Here is an 8,701-nt window from a genome sequence, read left to right as displayed (position 1 = left end):
CTTTTGAGATCCTTAAAAGGATTGGAACAGTGGCATATCGACTTGCACTGCCTCCAACAATGAAAGTCCATGATGTTTTCCATATTTCATTGCTTAAGAAGTATATAAAGGATTTTGATCATGTTATTGATTGGTATGTATTGTAGGTGGAGCAAGAAGGAGAGTTCCAGTCGGAGCCTCAGTGCATATTGCAGTGGAAACATCTCATGCTCAAGAACAAATCCATAGAGCAAGTTAAAGTGCAATGGAAGCACTTTGGGCCTGAAGAAGCTACATGGGAGATGGCAGATCAGATGCGGGCCCTATATCCTTCATTGTTCGCTGGTTGAGGCAAAGCGGTTTTGGTTTGATGTTGGTATATGTTTGGCATATGTCTTGCTGGTGTTCTAGTATCTGTATATGGATGTAAATATCACCACGAGCTAAGTTATAAAGCTCCAATAAGTGGTATGGGTGTCATATTATTATGGTTGTTATATTGTCATGTTGTCATGATGTTTTTATTTTGAGAAGGTATTTCATTGTAAATACTGCAACGAGCTAAGTATAAAGCTCCATAGGCAGTATGTTTGCTTCTTAGCAGTTTTTCTGAGGCCATGGTGTGGTTTAACACCGAGGAAGGTGTTCCCCCAAGTGGGAGGTTTTTGTAACAACCTCGGTGAAAAGTTCATGTAATAAAGGTTAATAAAGGAAAAATAAGACCACAGTTAAGGGACACTTATTCCAAGCTAAATGTTGGGCAAATATATCCTAGTGGGCGTCACTAGATGTGTATTGGATAAGGAATTTTGGCACATTTATTTATGAAAATAAAGGAAATTAGGAGAAAAGTAAGGTGAAAGGTCACACGTTGCATGTGAGGAGTAAATTGAAGGAAAATAATGGAAAGTGAAGAAATTAGAGGCCTCATGCATAAAAAGGCTTCTGAGGATCAGTTCATGGCTTTTTGTTAAGTTCAATTTTGGAGCTCTCTCATTATTCTCTCTCTCTCTCTCTCACTCTCTTGTTCACTTAGAGTTTTCTTGGAGTACTCTAGCTTTGGAGAAAGGAAGGAAAAGCAAGGAAATAAAAGGAAAATTAAGAAAAGGGAAAGGAAGGCAAGCAAGGATCAAGGAAAGGAAAGTAGGATCAAGTAGGTTCAGTAGGAATACTTTTAGGTAACCTTTTGCATGTGTGATTTCCTAGCTGGTTTGGACATGCATGGATTTTCATGTTGGTGTATGGTTCTCTTGTTATCTGTGCCATGGTTTTGTTGGGTTATGAAAACGGTTTTCGTCCTAACCTTGCCTTTTTGGATGCCATGGTGTTGGGATGTTTATTTCATTTTTTGAGCTTTGGTTTGCTGGATGGATTTCAAAATCTAGGGTGGAGGTGGTCTCAAGCTCCATTCCCAAAGGCCTAGGAATTCCTTAACTAGTTTTGGAGAGATATGCGGTAAAGCCTAAGGGAGATGTCTCGGTTTAGGGCCTAGTGATCTGGGTTTGGGTTTGGATTGCAGTAAAGTCTAAGGCCTCTTTCAGAGTCATTAGATCTTGATACGATAGCGTGCTCCTCAAATGTGGCGTTAGCGATGCTACAAACCATTCGCGGTGTTGTCCATCCGTCAGATTCATGTTAGCTTCGTGAATCATACACTTCAGCCTCTGATCAAGCTCCCAAGGAGTCTCACCTGGTAGCATTGTGATCTCTTTGAATCCAATGATCAAGTATGCTTCAGACTTCAGCCTACTAAATTCCTTATTTAGCACAATTTGGATATCCGCGATTCCCGCATTTGTATTATCATTGGAGTGCTTAATATACCAGGTCATCACGCGATCATACAGGGCGCTAACCAGTGTCACTTTCTTGATATTATCATTTGTAACTCCTTGCGCTTCCCATATGGCTCTTACAACAAACCAAAATTGGTCTGGATCCTGATTTCCTAATCCCTTGAACACAAGCAACTTTATCGCGCTTGCCATATCGAATCGCGGTGGTGGCGGAGGTGGTATGGGTGAATATGGAGGTGATGGTAGTGAAGCTGGTGGCGGTATGGGTGGGGGTGGTATTCACGGAATTCTTTGCCTTATCAAATGGATCACACTTCACGGAGAGACCTTCGTGAGCTCTTCTTCGCCCCCTCATGGAGGTGAAATCAAGGGGTTTTTTTCTGGTCCCTTACTTCCTTCATTCCTGTAGGTTTTTCCACTTCGCATAGTTCTGAACATCAAGCTAATTGCATAACCCTCTTTTTGCACAATAACATTTTAATCCAAGTATTTAGAGACTTTACATACTTACCTCGCGGTCCTTTGAGAAAGCGTTGCTCTACCTCGTTGTAGCTGACTGAGGTGTCAACCGCGAACTCAGTAATGAATCCTCCTATAATCCAATCGAGCTAGTGATCAATGACATGCATGATCTTATCCTCCGATGCTTCCAACCTACGCACTAACCCTGGGGTCCACACAATAGGACCGTCGAGCTTCCACCTTCCTTGGCTATCTGCTAGCTTTGCAATCCACTCGTACAACTCAGTATGGAAAGATGCAAAGAAGATTTTGTGGATCACTGTGTATAGGTAGCAGTCTAACCACTCTTCTTTTGAAAATCATGGATTCCTATTCTCCTACACCGCGAACTCGTGAATTATCCTATCCAACTAGCCTTTAATTTCCTTCTTAGTTGGATTCCAATGATACGAGATCAGACATCTCTATGCAGATTTCGGTCCGGGCAACGGAACCATTTGTTGGCTTGATGGGGCCTAACCCAGGTTTGGAGTTAATTATCCAAACAAATCCCTACACTACCGGCCCTTTCGGCATCAGCCTGTGGACCACAGACTGAAGTCTCACCCGAAGCAGTATGGAGGGATGCTGGAACCAAGTTTCTGCACCCTTGAGATTTCTGAGGGGTCGATTTAGTCCAACTGTGCCTACCTTCGTGCAGGTCACTTCACGCACTGTGCTGACATGCGAGACCTCCTCGATCTATTATAATCGCCTTCGCGCAGCCCTAACCAAGGGCTGAGGTGATTTCGCACTACTATGGCAGCAATCTGCATTGTTTCCCTGAACTATACTGCAGATCTTACTTATCTTCTTACATATGTTAGTTAACATCGTGTAAACAACTACTTTATCTCAAATTTACTTAATCAACACAATCATATATGTTCGCACATCATATAGATAGTAGAAATGCAATTCATGCCCAATATACTCAATGCATAAAATAAGAAATAGATACACAAAATTGATATGAAACTTTTCTTTATTAATGCTCCAACGGTTACAGACTTGACTCACCCTGTGCACTCAGCTACAAGGGTCTGTTCACTCAGCTGTGGACTACTAGGCCTCTGCGCACTCAGTTGTAGAGCCTTCTCCTACTCTACGACCCAAAACTAGACTTTACAATTCAAATACAACTCAACTCTTCATCCTTAGATTACTTAGATTCCTCCTTTTACAACTTAGAGCCTCGCTCTATTTATACAATCCCATGGTCCGCGGACCATGGGTAGATCTGTATAGCTGACATTACATTAGAAAATTGAGGGCAGACAACCCTATGGCTCTTTTACAAGCTACGCGCTCTGCACCCATAAAATGCAGAGTCTTTACATCAGAGTTATCAATTTTGACAAAAGTCTAGGCTCTAAGCCCCAAAACTTTCCTTAGGGGATCCCGCGCCCAACAGTCCTGACCCAAGTTTAGAGTTAGTTGTGCCAAAAAAATCCCTACACTATTGGCCCTTTTGGCATTAATCCACGGTGCGCGGACTGAAGTCTCACCCAAAGCAGTATGGGAGGTGTTGGAACCAAGTTTCTGCACCCAGAGATCAGTGTGATGTCCTTTTGGCGACCTAGATCTGCCTTCGCGCAGACCTCTATGCTCCTGTGGCCTAGTGTTGTAACTTCCCTTAATCGGCCTCTAGACCTCTGCGAAGGTCTATGGCTGACTTTTGTAGACCTTGAATAGGCCAATTAGCTACTTACGCGCACCTTAGATTACCCTTAGATCAGTAATTACTCGAAATTACCTAAGTGTTCGATAACTTTAACAGAAAGTGTTATGATCTTCACGTAATCACTTAACATTAATTGCGTTTAGATAACAATACAGATCAAGTAAAGTCGTGCATCAATACATCATTATTTTATAAAACCATCATTCATCACAACATATAGCACATTCATACATAACAGAAGTAAAGGGACTAAACACAGGAATTTATGGAACAATCTTCTTTATTGATATTCAGCAAAGGTTTATAGACTCAAAAATTCCCTGCGCACTCAGCTGCAGGGGTCCGCGCACTCAGCTGCGGACACTACTCTAGGCCTCTGCACACTCAGCTGCAGAGCCTTTCCCCTCTAAGACTTCCTTCTCTGCGCTAGACTTCTTCCTTCGTACCCATCGACAAAAGCATCTCTATGTCCTAGACTCTCTAAGACACACCTATTTATACAATCCCATGGTCCGCGGACCATGGGTAGATCTCAAAAGCTGACTCAACTTTACATAAAGGAGGGTAAAAAAAACCTTTTTTTTACTTTTAACTAGCTACGCGCTCCGCGACCCAATTTGCAGAGACTTTTCATTATTTTACATCAAAACTTGGGCTTTTGCCCAAAAACTAACCCCAGGGGACCCCATCCCAACAAGCCCCCAACACAAAGGTCGTGACTCGCCCTCAAGTCACTCAGCTAGCGCAGTGATCTTGCTGCAAAGATCCCCCAATTCTACCTACACAACTATGACTTCAGCCACGCTCTACGTGGTTGCCTGCTTCACTTAGTCTACCAACTGTGTTGTGGTTGGTCCTTCACCGGATTGCTTGGTCTTCTACTGTGTAGTCTGCAAGTTCGCTAATTTTTCCTGTATGTTGGTTGAAACTAGGTTGGCTTCGTCTAACCAAGGCCCCAACTTGGCCTTAAGGATTCCTTCCTTTTTCTGTGCTGCTTCCACCTGTGTAAGGAGCTGCTTAGCCTCTTGCATCTTGGTGAGACGTTGTGCTATAGCAATGGAGCACGTCATCACCCTTACTTCGTCATACTGCTACAGCAACTCATGGATCTCTATACTTAAGATTTACAGGGTGGGATATTCTTGCAGGGTCATCACCACTTCCATGGCCTACTCAAACAAAGATGTGCAATCAACAACCGTGGCATCCACAGTAGAAATTCCTTCCTTAACAGCAGCTTCGCATTGTTCCCAAACTTCTGGAAGAGTCGAAGGCTATGACTTGAGGTCTAGTTCTGTGATTTTCATATTCAATTCAAACTGAACTCTGACCAACTCTGCCTTAGCAACACGGACGCTCGTACATAGCTTCTGGATCTTAGCTTCAAGTGGTGCCTCCTCAGGTATGTGTAACTCCAACACTAGCCTTCATGCCTCTACAACCGTGACTGCTAGTTGGGCGCTCTGGGCCTGGATCATTTCCTTCGCCTTCAGGGCCTCCCTCTTCTCGATGAACATTTTCTCATTGTTCACCTGATATTCGCTTATTAAGCTCAGAGCGTGCTGCTCCCATGCTCTGAATTCCAACGTCACACCTACCTGCAGCATGTGAAGATATTTGTTGGGGAGTGTGTTGATGGTGCTGGACATGCCAACATGTCAAGGGGATCTCCCCAGTAAGAAGTCCCAATTAGACCTCAGAACGTTTGGTGTAGGAGTCCCAGCAGTGGGTCATAAGGTATTGCCATGACTGCGATGTCGCACAGAGTCAAATAAGATAACTCTGTCAGTAGCAAGGGTGTGACCGCTATAGTGAGTCAAGGAAGGTGCATGAGAGGTTCTAACACAAAGGGGGTGGGATGAGTGCGCCCCTTGACAACCTATATTAGTACTCAGCTGGGAGGGGAACACACAAGCGAAGATTCATCACAAGATGAAAATTAGATCAGTCGACAATCCAAAGTGATGGTTAAACCAACAGCACATCTGCAACAAGATTCATATAATTTCATATGAAGCAGTTCATACACAAATACGTAAGTTAAAAAACATACATCATTAAAGCAACCGGAGCAGTCCAACTACAATAACAACATATGCATAAAAATATGTTGGCTCTTATTATATAAAGAAATGTAAGTTCCAATCATACAATACATCCATGTAAACCTGCTAGCCCCAATAGTGGAATGTTACAGCCACATCCGCATGCTCCTCCAAAGGGATTGTTGGTTTGTGTTATATTCTTTCCATGACTAGCCCACGTAGTTAACCGGGGGGTTAGAGGGGGGGCGGAGCCCCCCCTTTGTTGCGTTGATTGCATAGCGGGGGGGTCACAGGGGGTTTGAGGGGTGCAGGTAGCCCCACTCTATGGGGTCCGGGGCAGTGCCCCGGAAAATTTTGGTTTTGGAACCTATGTTAGGTTGGGCAGACCCACCTATGGTTTTGTGCATGATTTTCACACATGTTTTTTGGACGCGATGGTTTTCGGTCCATGGTTTTGGATGCAATGGTTTTTGGTCCATGGTATTGGATGCTTCAGCATGTATAAATATGTATTATAACATTGAAAGGAACAGAATGAAAAATCAAGCTGGTAGTCCTGGTTTTGGGATCCAGGGGAAAATCTTTGTGTATATGTGTTTTATGTGTTATGCTCTCGCATTGTTTATTTTATGTGTTTTGGAATTCGTATGCAGGTAATTTCTGTATGGGGTTAAAACCTACATTTGGTATCAGAGCTATTTTGGCTTCAAGGGGATGCCTTTGTTGCTGAGGGGTTTCGCTCGAGCCTGTGGTAGACCATGTTCAGTGGGAGATCTGCGATATCGATTCCAGTGGTGAAATAAGATGGTGAGCGGTGGAAAGATAGAGATCGAGAAATTTAATGGTTAGAGTTTTGAGTTGTGGAAACTCAAGATGGAGGATCTGTTGGTGGATAAAGATTAGTGGATTGTGGTAGATCCGGGTACTAAACCAATGGGAGTCTCCGATGAAGAATAAAAGAAGTTGGATTGGAAGGCAAAGAGCACAATACAATTGTGTCTCTCAGATTCAGTATTGTTGAATGTATTAGGGGAAGCTACGGCGAAGGCTTTGTGGGACAAGTTAGGGACTTTGTACCAATATAAGTCTCTGGTGAATAAACTATTCCTGCATAAAAAGCTATATAACCTAAGGATGAAAGATGGAGACTCAGTGACAGAGCATCTGAACGCATTTAATACTGTGGTAAGTCAGTTAGCATCTGTTGATATTAAAATTTCAGATGAAGATAAGTGCATCAGATTGTTGTGTTCTCTATCAGATTTGTGGGATAGTTTGGTTATTGCAATAAGTAGTAATGCAACTGCCTTGCAGTTTGATGAAATAGTCTCATCCTTATTGATGGAGGAGATGAGACGGAAAAATATGGAGAGCCAGAATGGCGATGCCTTGTCTGTACGAGGACGGTCCTAGAATACAAACAAAAATAAGTCATCGAGTGGGAGATCTAAATCTAGAGGAAGATCTAAATCTCTAGGAAAACCTATAAAGGTGGTGTGCTAGAAATGCAGAAAGGAAGGGCACTACAAAAGGGACTATAAATCTAAAGCTCCTGATAAAGGAAAGGGATCTAATGATGCTCCTTCTGTAGAGGCAAAAACCACCTCAGATGAAGGTGGGGATGTGTACTTGGCTTCTTCAAGTACACATGTAGATCATGAGGCATGGTTGATTGACTTAGGTGCATCCTTTCACTTCACTCCCCATAGAGAGTGGTTCTGTGAGTATGAGAAATACGATAGTGGTGATGTCTTCTTAGGGGATGATAGGAAGGCTAGAATCGTTGGTCACGGAAAAGTAAAGTTGAAGTTGCAAGGTGGAAGGGTTAGAACACTTCCAAGTGTTCTACATATTCCTGCATTGGCCAAAAATCTAATTTCTGTAAGCAAGTTGGATGATGCAGGTGTAAAAACAATGTTCGAGAAGGATACTTGCAAGATGGTTCGGGGAGCACTAGTATTGATGTGGGGAGTTCGGATTGGAACTCTGTACAAGCTACAAGGTAGCACGATTGTTGATGGGTGCAACAGTTCTATGGTTCCTGAAAGTGGAGAAGAAAATCTAGTGGTCTCTGGAGAGAAGACCATGCTGTGGCATCAAAGGCTTGGACATATTGGAGAGAAGGGCCTTCGAATACTTCATGGTAAAGGTATGGTAGAAGGTATGAGTAATATCTCTCTGGATTTTGATTTCTGTGAAAATTGTGTATATGGGAAGCAGAATTAGGTGAGTCTCCCCTCTGGTGGTAAGAGGGTGAAACACATATTAGAGCTTGTGCATAGTGATGTGTTTGGACCTGTGAAGGTTCCATCACTGGGTAAGTCTATGTACTATGTATCATTTATAGATGACTTCTCAAGGAATACATGGATATATTTCCTTAGGAAGAAATCTAAAGTATTTGACAGGTTTAAAGAATTCAAGGCTCTGCTGGAAAACCAAACAGAGAAGAAGATAAAGGTGCTGAGGATAGATAACGATGGAGATTTTTGCAGTAAGGAATTTGAAGAATTCTGTAAGAAGTGCAATATAGCATGGCAAAAGACTACTCCATATACACATTAGAAATATGGAGTTGCAAAAAGAATGAGCAAGACGTTGATGGAAAGGGCAAGAAGCATGCTCAGTGGTGTTGGGTTAGGACAGGAATTCTGGGCAGAGGTAGTGGAGATAGCATGTTACCTGGTCAACAGATC

This window comes from Pinus tabuliformis, chromosome 6, assembly GCF_031772625.1.
Source record: "Pinus tabuliformis cultivar Carrire ecotype Pingquan chromosome 6, CPIR1, whole genome shotgun sequence".
NCBI lineage: Eukaryota > Viridiplantae > Streptophyta > Pinopsida > Pinales > Pinaceae > Pinus > Pinus tabuliformis.
This window is presented reverse-complemented; position numbering follows the sequence as displayed.